Source organism: Myotis davidii, unplaced genomic scaffold (genome assembly GCF_000327345.1).
Source record: "Myotis davidii unplaced genomic scaffold, ASM32734v1 scaffold497, whole genome shotgun sequence".
Classification (NCBI taxonomy): Eukaryota; Metazoa; Chordata; class Mammalia; order Chiroptera; family Vespertilionidae; genus Myotis; species Myotis davidii.
Window position 1 is genome coordinate 3,936,136 of NW_006288434.1, and position 13,486 is coordinate 3,949,621.

Consider the following 13,486-nt stretch of genomic DNA (forward strand, 5'->3'; position numbering starts at 1 on the left):
GCCTGAACGGTATGTGGAATGAAGTGGGCGGGCATCGGGAGGCCACTATGGCACGGGGCAAGCACTATGGGCAGTCTATCTGAAGTGTACCTGGCATATAAGACGACCCCCCACTTGGAGGCATATTTTTCAGGGCCAAAAAATCGTCTTATACGCCGGCAAATACGGTACCACGATTTATTCATTCTGTTGTTGATGGAAACGGGTTTTCAATTTGACTGTTATGAAAAACGTAACAGTGTTTTTGTGTCTAGGCCCTGAGCAATCTACAACTTGAGTTAGTGCTAAGGCCATGAGCAATCTACAACTTGAGTTAGTGCTTTGGAACAAGCCAAAACCTCAGATGCAATTTAACATTGATAACTGCAGCACAATAGATGTTTTCATATTGATTCCCAAACCAAGGGAAATGTCTTCAAAAGCTCTGCAAAAGTCGGGAGTCTTAAAATGTGGACTATTCGTGTATTAATACAATGAAATGTCTTGAAGTATATGCTATTACTATTATTTGTGACTTTCAACAAACGTACATGTAACTTTTTTCTCTTTATTTACTTTTTCTCCAGTGTTAGGAAGGATTTTTGCTATTTGAAGGAGTGGATTATGAGGGCAGTGACAACAACAAAGACAGTGATAACAACTCGGGGGGTTTGCATTGGAATCTACCTCAGGATCCTAGAGAGGAGCTGACTCAGCAGAGTGGAAAAAGCAGGTACTAGAATCAGACCTATCTCTCTGCACGGGCATTAAGGGTAGGGTCCCAACTGAGTAGTCTCTCTAGCTTTAATGCTTGGCACATGGTGGGCATTCAATAAATGCTTGTTGAATGAGTGGTTCAAACATCAAATACTATTTTTTCTCAGCTTATGAATTTCTAAAATTAGAAACTAATTACTTGAAAGATGGCATACTTTTGTTTTTTCACTTTTCATTGAAATAATTCTCAACATACAGAAAAGTTGCAAATATTGAGAATTTTGACATATTTATATTCACCAGGATTTTACATTTGCTACATTTTCTCTTTTGCAAAAAGACTATTTTAGAGCAGTTTTAGATTTATAACGAAACTAGAGGCCCAGTGCACAACATTCATGGGGGGTGGGGAGTGGCCCTCATCCTGGCCTTCAATATTGGGTTGGCTATTTTGGGTCTTTTGCCTCTCCATATAAACTTTACAATTAGTTTATTGACATCCACAAAATTACTTGCTGGGATTTTAATTGAATTGCATTGAATCTATAGATCAAGTTGAGAAGACTGTTATCTTGACAATATTGACCATATCTGCTTGTTAATGAACATGGAATTTATATTTGTTTAGTTCTTCTTTGATTTTATTCATTGAAATTTTGTAGTTTTCCTTAAAAAAATCTTGTACATATTTTGTTAGATTTATATCTAAATGTTTCATTTTTTTGGAAGCCAATGTAAATGGATTGTATTTTAAATTTCAAATATCACTTGTTCATTATTGGTATATAGGAAAGCAATTGACTTTTGTATATTAACTTTGTATTCTACAACCTTGCTATAATTGCTTATTAGTACCAGGAGTTTTGGGTTGATTTTTTTTCTCCATAGACAATCACATCATTTGTAACTAAGGATAGTTTTACGTCTTCCTTCTTAACCTATACACCTTTCATTTCCTTTTCTTGACTTATTGCATTAGCAAGGACTTCCAATATGGTGCTGAAAAGTAGTGGTGAGAAGGGACATTCTTGCTTTGTACCTGTTCTTAGTGAGAAAGCTTTGAGGTTCTTGCCATTAAATATGATGTTAGTTATAGGTTTGTTGTAAATAATTTTTTAAAAATATATTTTATTGATTTTTTACAGAGAGGAAAGGAGAGGGATAGAGAGTTAGAAACATCGATGAGAGAGAAACATTGATCAGCTGCCTCCTGCACACTCCCTACTGGGAATGTGCCTGCAACCAAGGTACATGCCCTTGACCGGAATTGAACCGGGGACTCTTCAGTCCGCAGGCGGACGCTCTATCCACTGATCCAAACCGGTTAGGGCTGTTGTAAATAATTTTTATCAAGTTGAGGAAGTTCCCCTTTATTCCTAGTCTGCTGAGTTTTTGTCATGAATGGGTGTTGGTTTTTGTCAAATGTTTTTTCTACATCTAGTCATATGATCCTGTGACTTTCCTTCTCTGGCCTTTATTTAAAAAAATTTGATTTTAGAGAGAGGAAGGTTGCCTCCCACATGCACCCCAACCTGGGGCCGGGGATCAAGCCTGCAACCAAGGTACATGTCCTTGACTGGAATTGAACCTGGGATCCTTCAGTCCATGGGCTGATGCTCTATCCACTGAGCCAGACCGGCTTGGGCCTGAGGCTTATTTATATGTCTTCATATGCCAACGCCCATCATTTAATTAATGGACATTTCTGATGCCAATTCCTTTGTTGACTTTCTCAGTATTTTCTGCAGACATCGCATGGCTCCGAAACACAGAGTGTGCTGTCTTCCTCCTGCTGGGATAGCAACAATCGTATCTGCAGCAGCAGCAGAGTCAAGTTTAGCTCTAGGTGAAGTTAAGCTTGGACACATGATATTTGCTCTACCGAGTACAAATTTAATGGCTCCTTTTCAACCTGCTAGTGTGGCACCATAAAGGGATATTTGTAAGCCATCTTAGGATTGGATAAAAAGGCTCTTCTCTTTGTCTAAAAAATAGTAGCTCTCTATTTACTATAAGGATCTCTATATGTTTATAGCATCGCACTATTTTGACAGGATCTTTCTTAGGCATGATTTGATTAAGCTATGGTTTAAGAACTAGAAATTGCTCTATTAGTTGGTTCTTAATACCCTTTATAACTGATGTTTTCAACTGGATGCAATTGGACACATTGGCTTTTTCTTCACATTTCTTGAATATGATCCAAGGTGAAGGGGGCAGTGATAGAGAAGGACCGGAATGGGGAAAAAATTGAATTAGCAAGGGTCCAGGAGATCCCCTTACACGAGGAAGGCCGGCACTGACAGTCGGCGCTGTTGTTCTTCTCAAAGGGCTTTTAGAAGCCAAGATTTGGGTGTCAGGTGTACTCATATTTATTAGGAGGGTTACTGCACCTAAGTTCTCTCAGTGAAAAGTACTAGGGAATATACCCAAGAACTACTGAATAAGAGTTTGCATTTTTTAAAAAATATATTTTTATTGATTTCAAAGAGGAAGGGAAAGGGGGAGAGAGATAGAAACATCAGTGATGAGAGGGAATCACTGATGGGCTGCTTCCTGCATGGGGGGATCAAGCTCACAACCCCAGCATGTGCCTGTGACTGGAATCGAACACAGGACCCTTCAGTCTGAAGGCCGATGCTCTATCCACTGAGCCAAACCGAATAGGGCCAGAGTTTTCATTTTTAACAAAATTCCCAGGTGATTCATATGCACATTACAGTTGGAGAAGCATTCCCACCTAAAGTAAATGACTTCAGTGTCCAAGCCAGCTGTTGGAGCACCAGCCATTGCAGCTGCATCTCAGGCATGAGGAAGGAGGAAGGAGACAAAAGGACTCACCTCCCTGTTGAGTCAGCTTCCATTAATCCCAAAAGACTCTAGCAACAATTCTGCAAAATCTCATTGCTTACAATTTAGTCACATGGCTGATGAAGGCCAGGGAAGCAGGAAAATGTAGCCTTTCGGTTGGGCCCATCGCCAGCTGGAATACAATTTGCATTCTGTTTCTAGGAACAGAGGGAACGATGGCTATTGGGTAAGTTACATGAGTCTCTGCTCCTCTGGGTTTCCTTGGTCATTCTGTGTCCACTCTGCATGCCGGGAAGTTGTTGGCAACAGAGCCAGCACTGGGCACAGCTGCCAATCACCCACATGTGGCCAGCAGGCGGGTCACCGTGGTCAACCGAGAATTGAAGCACAAAGGTAAAATCTACCTCTTATGTAGCCTCTGGTACCATCATGCCCACCCACCCCACCTTCTGCCTGGACTCAGACTGGAGCAAGAGGGCCAGAATTCATGGAGCAACAAGATAGAAGAGAAAGTGTGGAAGGCACAGTGAAAAACAGTCGCTCAGCTGGCAGAGACTAGACACAGACTTCCCAGGTTTCAACCCTAGTGCCATCACTTACTAGCTTTGGATTTTCAGTTAATGATGGCCACTTGAACTTTCAGTAAGTTAACCTACTGATGAAAGGCCTCGCGAGACCTTAATGTCTTCATGTTAAAGTACAGGGCTACCTCCCAGGCTGTAATGGAAATAACAGGAGAAGCTCGTGGAGCACTGGCCATCCAGAGCTCTCCATACACCGTGGTTCTTACCACTGAGCAGAGCTGCCAAGAGCAAAGGTACAACCTCCCTGGAGATGGCTGCAACCCTGACCGTGGACGCGGGCCCAGAGAAGCACAGAAACTACCAACTTGGAAGCATCATTGATTTACTTAATACTTTCAGCCCAATATTCCCACCAGTTTAGAGAAGATTGCAACTAGCTTTGTTTACTGTTCAACACCCTTGTGACAAATACCCAGGATTTGTCTTCTGTTGCTTTGTGGGACAGTGTCTTCTCTTTCCCCGCGTTTGGTTTCCCTTCTTGACTACTTGAAATACTTCCAACACATTTTTAAAAACAATACTTAAAGAAAGAAAAACAAACCCAAAAAGCCAACGTGCTAGTGACAGCATTTGCCCCCTTCCTCTCTACAATAAAGCCGGCAGCCACCACTGTCCTTGTACGAGGACTGAGCAAACCTTGGCAAGTCCACATCCGTCACTGGATACACTAAAGGCCACACTATCATTTTCTTAGACAAACATCCTGGGCAATTTGGCTTCTTTTACTTTGCCATGAATACAACCGGTTTGCAGAGTACCTTAGGGGACCTTGAAAGACTAGTTCTTGTTATTTTAACCTCCTCACTGGCTTATCATCCTGGTTTATAATTCTAACATATTTGCCAAAGGCTTCCAGGTACCACTGAAAGAAACACCTAGGATAAACAAAGAGCATTTTTTCTTCCCGAGATCCGTATCTCCTTGACACGATGGGAAAGGTTTAAGGAATGCCAAGGAGCACGTGAGCGTGTGTCTTTGTGCCTGTTTATGCGAAACTAGGACTAAATGTTCCGTGCAGCAACACTACCTTAGCTCCTTCTGCCACTTCCCACTTTGGCTGAGGCTGTTGGAACTAATCCTTCTGCCCTCTGATTTAAGGTAAAACGACACCTGGTTGGCTACTTCAGGGACCGGGGAAGTGAGTGAGAAGAGTAACAGTGCCCCCTGCAGGTGTGTGCCGATGGCAGTGAATTTGACCGTCTCAAGGACCTTCTGAGCAGCAGGATGGTGTCCCCTGGTGTCTGGCCTGATGGTATATGCAAACTGGTGATTAATGGTGAATATAAGCCTGATGCTTATTGCCAGTATCTCACGAAGGTCAGAGACCAGACCCTCCATGTTATCTCTGTAGTGGCCTGTGGGAGCTCCAGCTGGGTCTGTTGAGTTGGTTTTCCCATTTCTCTTTTCCTGCTACCGGGACCCCTTTTCCTTCAGGAAATTTCTCCTCCACTCCTGGTGAATCTAGTGGGTTTGACAAGCCACAGTATTTGATCCTGTCTGTAGAGGCGAGATTATGGTCCAACCAGGTCAATCGTAGTGCTGGATCCTTGTTGAGTAAGCTAGAAAGCCGGAGGTCATCCTGGATACCAACCTCTCCCTTACCTACCATATCCAGGCTGTCAAGGGCTCCCAGTGAACTCCTAGATTTCCTTCCTGTCCGTCTCTCTTATCACCCTCATCCCTGCTGCTATCATCTGTCCCCTGAACAACTGTATACTAGGTGTACCGGTTAATAATGCGGATTTGTTTCAATAGATGGAGTTACACATATGTTGATATATATGCGATTTGATATGTATGCTATTTTGTTGTATTGACAGCAAGCTTCAAAACTTCATATGTCAAATTTTCTGAGGGTGTTAACATCATAGATAATTTTACGCTTAAAAATGTCAAATTTTGTGCTAAAAAAAGAGCATTTGTGGGAAGTTTTAATTCATTACTTTATTTTGAAGAAAAGTGCTGCTGAAAGTTATCATATGCTTCAGGAAGCTTATGGTGAACATGCTCCATCTCAAGATACTTGTGAATGCTGGTTTCAATGCTTTAAAAGTAATGAGTTCTATGTGAAAGACAGAACGTCCAGGTCAACCGAAAAAGTTTGAAGACCAACAATTACAAGCATTATTGGATGAAGATGCGTGTCAAACTCAAAAACAATTTGCAGAAAGATTAAATGTTGCTCAGCAAATGATTCTGATCATTTACAAGCAATGGGAAAGATTTGGCTTCTAAAACCAGGCGAAAACGTTAATACTGATCGCTACCAAAAACAAATAATCAATTTGAACCATGCTTTGATTGTAAAACCACTAGAATGGGCCAGAAGACATGGCAAAGTAATTTTGTTTCATGATGACGCACCATCACACACTTCAAAACCAGTTAAAGACATGTTAAAAGATCTTGCCTGGGAAGTATTAACCCACCCACCATATTTACCAGACCACATCCTCATCAACATTTATTAACACCAACTGAAAACGGCAATGAAGGATGCCAAATGAGTGATACAGCTGGATCCTTTCATGGTGGTACCCCCCGGCCCTCCAAAAGAAGATGTGACCAGATTTCTTTTACCTCGAGGAATTTTGTCCTTGAACTTGCACCAGTTCTGTAAATCTTACCTTTTAAGGAGTGTTCTCTCTTCTGGAACTAAGGCCTAAGATGTGCTCTGTATCTAATATCTAAGACAGGTAACCTGACAATAACATGAAAGAATTGAGGTTTTTGGTTAAAAGATCAGAAAGCAATAACTTTAACCATTATTTTAACATCAAATACCAATACTATTATGAAGACAAACCACTGATCTGGGAGATAAAAGAGGTGAGAGTGAGAGAATTAAAAAACTGGATGGAAAAGTAAGGATTGTTATTTTAACTGAGGTGGCCAGGCAGTCCAAGAAGGTGACATTTGTACAGAGACCTGAATGAAGAGAGGGATGGATCCATCAAATATCTGGGGATGAGAGAAGAGCAAAACACAAGATTCTGAGGCAGAAGACGGCTTGGTCCAGGAAGAAGAGAGCTAGAATGCACGGGGTGGAATGAAGGGGTGTTCGGAGGAGTAGCCCGTGGTGCCGCCCAGCACATATGTGTGTGGACTGTGATCTCCCACTAGAGTTTGAAGCTCAAGTCTTTGTATCCCTAGCCATTGTGTCAGGCCATGGAATATGTTCAAAAGCATTTCTTCAATAAAGGAACATTAATTACTAAGTATAGCTCCTCCATCAGCAAATTAGAATATCAATATTCTAGGCTTAATTTTTCACTTCCTGGCTCCATGCAAAACCCAACGGGGAGATGTGACAAGTATGGAGCTCTCCCGAGGCGTTGTTTAATGAAAATATAGTGTGCGGCCCATGAGAAGGGGCGTCAGGTGGGCCACCAATGGACCGAAACAATGCAAGTCTTTTTCGTGGTGCTTACAAGTAAGTGGCTCTTACTAGAGAGCCGTTATTATGTACAACTGCTTATGTGCCGTCAAGGGTTTCCAAAATTAGGGCTTTGCTAGTGTTTCCTGGGGTCTGATTTAACACTCAGCCAAGGAGCAGGCTGTCAAACGCTGCTGCTCCCGGTGTTGCCATCTCCCGCTGTGCGTGTGCGCAGCACAGTTGGGATTCCTGCCAATTTTAGGTGGAAGCTTTGTTGTCGTTGCATCATCACTGTTATTTAGAGTGGCTCGCGGCTTTCTTCTGCAGTTTTTCTTGCATCTCAAGGACAGCTTTCTTTTCTCTTTTTCCGTAGCAGTCTGGTTTGTTGTGGGTTTGTTTTGTAAGCTCTGCAGGCCGTGGTAGGGAATGTTCCATCAGCCCTTTTCCATTACTTGGGTTTTAAGTTGGTGTGTGTTGGTCTTTGCGTGTAACTGTCACATTAGCCACGTAAGCTTCCCTTCTGCTTTCATGTAGGAAGCACTCTCCACTTTCACTGTGGGACCCGGTCCCCATCTCCAGGTGGCCCTCGAGGGGCTGGGTAATTTGGAGTCTTGCCTCCCCTGCCTCTTGCCCTCCTTATGCCTGGTGCTCAGCTCACTAGGCTAGCCAAGAAGGGCACTTCCTTCCCCAGGTCACAGTGAGCCTGGGTTCAGGGGTGGGTCCTGACCCAGACCATCGGGGTCCTCGCTATGAGCTGACAAATCAATGTTCACTGCGAGGGCACACACTGCCCTCTCCCTCTAAGAGGTGTTTCTTAGAATGAATACTTCCTTTTTATAAGCAATTATTTTGTTATTATCCCTTTAATATACTAAAAGGGAATTCGGGGATAATATGTCCTTAAAAAAAAACAATAGGCTCTCCTAACTCTAATACAAAAGAGAAATAAAAACAGCTTATAAAAAGAGCATAATAAAGGTGGTTCATAATAAATTAGTAATGCATCAATATATAAATACATGGGCCTACCTACACTTTTCATAATAACATAACCAGATGCTTGCCCCAAACATGTAGAATCACCATGAGGTGGCAGTGGCAGACGGAGGTGTGTAGGTGAGCTGTATCAGGTCCCTCCAATACCATTCGCAACCACTAGTGATGTGATAGCTGAAAGAGTGAACAGCCCTTGTTAAAATTTGAAATGAAAGAGAGTACAATGTCCCTGCACCTTACACACGGTAGTATTCATGAATAATTCAATGGATATTAAAATTAAGCAACACATCTAGGGGCCTACTGAGGTTTTCTCTGGGGACACAGGCGGGGGATGCCACCTTTGCATTGTCCATCTGCTTTGCTCCAGGCCTCTGGAATCTCTTGGAAAGGAGTTTGTACACTTGCCTGGCCCCCCAATTTTTGTGTTTGCCCCTAGAGAACACCTCTAGATCACCCGGCTCTGGTGGCCAGTGGGGCTAATATTTGTGTGTCCACAGGACTGGAACAAATAGAGAAAGTGTTCTTTTCCAGCTGCCACACCCGTCGAGAGCAGCAGAGAGGCGACATGCTGAGGAGCCCAGTCGTTCTGTGAAAGAGGCCTATTAGCTTATCTTCTTAGCTGCAAACCTATGGGGAGGCTAATTAAACGCACTTCTAAGGCCGCTGTCATCTTCTCTAGAGAGCTCAGAGGGTGGATGCAATCTCAGCATTCTCCCCCTGCCATGCTCTCGGGTCAGAGGCCCCAGAGCCCCATCTATGGCCCTCCTGTCCCCAATGATTTCCTGGGCAGGAGCTTATCCAGGCACGCCAACCAGAAGCCACGGCTGTCCCAGTGCGGCTTGGGCCCCCGGCTTGATGGTTTATTTCCCAGACTCCCCTCAGCTTGCACCCGCATTAGCTATAGCTCCGGTGCACGCACAGCTTGTCCCCAGGACTTCCTGAAAATCACACCCACTTCAGCTGTAGAGCCAGTGGCTTACCCCTGGGGCTCCCTGCAGCTTGCACCACCCCAGCTTCAGCTCCCGGCCCTGGTGTGGCTTGCCCCCAGGACTACCAGAGGCCCGAGCACACTCTACCTACAACTCCAACTGGCTTCTCTAGAGTGGCTTGTCCCTGGGACTTCCCTTGGCCTGTGCTCACTTCAGCTTCAGCTCCAGGTCACAGTGAGTCTTACCCCTGTGACTTCCCACTGCCTCACATGCTCTGGCTCCAGCTGGCCTGCCAAAGACACCTGGCACATGCAGCTTGCACAGGGGAAGGAAGCTCCTACACAAGGCCACTCCTTCAAGCCTGGTTGCTGTTTCGCCTAATTTATAGAAGCAAACACAGAGAGACAGCCAAAATGAGGAGATGGAGAAGTGTGTGTCAAACGAAAGGCCAGGACAAAACCCAAAAAAGGAACTAAATGAAACAGAGACAAGCAATCTATCTGATAAGGAGTTTAAAACATTGGTTATAAGGATGCTCAATAACATGGCAGAAGAATAGATGAGCTCAGTGAGAACTTCAACAAAGAGAAAATATAAAAAAGAACCAATCAGAACTGAAGACTACAATAACTGAAATGAAAAATATCAACAGCAGATTCGTTGATGCAGAAGATTGAGTCAGCAAGCTAGAAGAGAAGGTAGAGGAAATCTCCCAATCAAACCAGCAAAAAACAGAAAAGTATTTTTAAAAATTAGGATAGTTTAAGAGGCTTCTGGGACAACATCAAGAGTTACAACATTTGAATCATTAGGGGTCCCAGAAGGAGAATAGAGGCAGAAAGGAGCAGAAAACCTATTTAAAGAAGTAATGGTTGAAAACCTGCCCAACTTGGTGAAGGAAATAGACATCCAAGTCCAGGAAGTACAAAGAGTCCCAAAGAAGAATAACCCAAAGAGGCCCACACCAAGACACATCATAATTAATATGTAAAAAGTTAAATCAACAAGAATTTTTTAACTTCAAAGTTGGAAATAAACAGAAACAAATGAAGTTAGCTATATATCAAATAGGTAACAACCATATTAAAAAAAATAGAAAGGGATCCAAATAACTTTTAGCTACTGTACTTTCACCCTCAGCCTGAAGATAAAAGGACAAAACACACACACACACACACACACACAAAAACCCCAAAACAAAAAACAAAACTGCAAAGAAAACTTGAATTTGACTTAACACATTAGTAGGTTTGTTGTTAATAGTGGTTTGGGTATAGTTATTATGAAACAAATTTATGTGTATTGTAGAATTGAAAAGAGGAGTAAATATATTGATCTTGTTTGGTGCTAGGCTTCTCATGGTGAGAGAAAGAAGCTACAGACATAACTAAAATGACACAGCTGATGAGGGTCAGAGCACGTTTGAATATGAAAACCTGGGTCCTTTCTTGCACGAGCTCTGATGAAAGCCAAGTGCTACTCAGGACCTCTGCACCCCCAGCCCCAGGCCCCGGAGGTGGTTCTGCAGAGGATGGCCCACCGCCTCTCCCTCCCCCTTCCCCTGCTGGGTGGCTTCCTGGTGATCTGATTTGATGTGAGGAGAGAACTAGAATACCTATAGGAATAAGGCGTTAGTTAAATGCCCCGACTCACACCCCAATCCAGCACATGCTTTGTGCTCTGCGCTCCATGCTTGTCCTCCATAGAATGGCTCACACTTGGAGTCTGTTCCAGTTGTACTCTTTCTCGCTCAATATCTGGCTTCCCCATGAGACTGTCTGAGCACAGGGACCTCTGGCTTGTCCACCACAGTGCCTACAGCCCAGGTCCCGGGACAGACACACAGCAGATATCCACTAACCACTCCCTCCCCTCTCGGCTGAATACCAGTCTACCTTGCCTGACAAGCTCACTGCCGGAACTGCCAGCTCAACCTTGTTCCTACAACTCCCTAACTAGGGATGCAGAGAAGCTGGTTGTCCTCAAGTTCATGTTGATTTACTGAAATCAAAGTCTGATAGCTGAATAGGACAGGTGCAGCAGGTGGAACAAACCCAGGCATGTTATTATTTACTAGAGGCCCAGTGCATGAAATTTGTGCACTGATTGGATCCCTAGCAGCTGCTGGCTACTGTCCGGGTACTCCCTCCCTTTCCCTGGCCAGCCCTGCCCCCTGGTCGAACTCCCAGACAAACTCCCGGTCGAGGGGACAATTTGCATACTGTGCTTTTATTATATAGGATGGTGTGTGCTGGCATGGCTAGGAATGCTCTTCCTTTATCCCCAGCCATGGAACTGTGGCTCTCATTTCTGTTAAAGGAACAAAGTCTTTCTATAAACCGTTACACAATAGGGTTACAAGTGGCAGAGAAAGCCCTGCTCTGTTTCAGAGCGGTGAGGCGTGGCTGCAATTCACACCGCATCCTCACAGCTGAGAAAGAGGAAGGGGAGCCAGAAAGAACCAAAATCTAACAGAACAACTTTTCTGAAAAGCATTCCTCAAAAGCCCTGTGCACTCAATCCCCAGTTGTACTGTGCAGTGATTTCTCTTTTAAAACTTTCAAATACAAAGATACTTCTTAGTGACAACCATGTGTTCCTAACTCACACTGATTCATTTTCAAAAGTAAAAAATAGATTTTTTTTAAAGAAATAAGGCCAAGCTTGTTGTTGGGATAGAAAGTTCTAGTGCTGAATAAATTCATACCTAGAAATGTTCTCTATTCTATGAACAGCTGGAATGGAGGTTATCAGGGGACTTAAACATATGATAGGACAGTTTATGTATTTATTTTTTTATAATTCTTTATGGTTGAAAGTATTACATATGTCTCCCTTTTTTCCCTGTTGACCCACTTCAGCCTGCCCCCACCCCAGGCCTTCACCACCCTATTGTCTGTGTCCATGGGTTATGCATATATGCGTACAAAGTCTTTGGTTGATTACCTCCCACCCACCCTCTCCTGCCTTCCCTCTGAGATTCTGCACTCTGTTCCATGCTTCCATGGATCCACTCCATTCATCAGTTTATTTTGTTAATTATATTTGTGGTAGGACAGTTTAGATGTCAAATGGTGACAGTTAAGAGCTTGGGTACTGCAGCCCCGATGTGGGTCAGTGGTTAGAGCATCAGCCCTCACACCAAAGGGTCGCAGGTTCAATTCTTGCTCAAGGGCATGTACCTGGGTTGCAAGTTCCTTCCCAGCACAGTTGGGGCATGTTGTGGAAGGCAATCAATCAATGTGTCTCTCATCAATGTTTCTCTCCTTCTCTTCACTTTTCTCCTCTCTCCTTCCCTTCCACTCTATCTAAAAATAACAAAAACAAAAAAGCAATGGAAAAATATCCTCAGGTGAGGATTGAAAGAAAAAAAAAAGAGCTTGGGTATTGCAAACACATAGTACAACGGCCAGCTTCCCTGCCCCGCCCATGATAGGCATTGCTAAACATAGCCGTTTAGCAGGACAGGTGAGAATGTGGGCTCTGAAATCACACTGCCTGGGTTTGAATCCTGGCTCTGCATGACCTTGGGTAGTTTACTCAACCATGCAGTGCTTCAGTTAGCTCATTAATGAAGAAGCAGAAGAGTAACTTGCCGAAACCGGTTTGGCTCAGTGGATAGAGCTTCGGCTTGCGGACTGAAAGGTCCCAGGTTCGATTCCGGTCAAGGGCATGTACCTGGGTTGCGGGCACATCCCCAGTGGGAGATGTGCAGGAGGCAGCTGATTGATGTTTCTCTCTCATCGATGTTTCTAACTCTCTATCTCTCTCCCTTCCTCTCTGTAAAAAATCAATAAAATATATTTAAAAAAAAAAAAAAAAAAAAAAAAGAAGAGTAACTAAATGATTTCATATATAAAGCACTTAGCGGTGTGTTGGTCCAAAGTAAGTACAAGAAATAGTAAACTCTTTTTTTTCAAATATATTTTTTATTGATTAAGATATTACATATAGAGGGAGAGAAAGATAGAAACATCAATGATGAGAAAGAATCATTGACCCGCTGCCTTCTGCACACCCTACACTGGGGATCGAGCCCACAACCCGGGCCTGTGCCCTGACTGGGAATCAATCCCATGACCTCCTGGGTC

General features: G+C 43.5%; 1 long non-coding RNA gene and 1 pseudogene across 1 annotated transcript in view; one reads left to right on the plus strand and one right to left on the minus strand.

Moving 5' to 3' along the window:
- Window positions 1-13,486, plus strand: part of LOC102766430 — a 28,331-nt gene that overhangs the window by 9,604 nt on the left and 5,241 nt on the right. Inside the window, exon 3 of the long non-coding RNA XR_435483.2 lies at window positions 567-712. This is a non-coding gene — a long non-coding RNA (uncharacterized LOC102766430). The remainder of the gene's footprint in view (window positions 1-566; window positions 713-13,486) is intronic.
- On the minus strand, window positions 2,296-3,187 carry LOC102772087 (annotated as a pseudogene).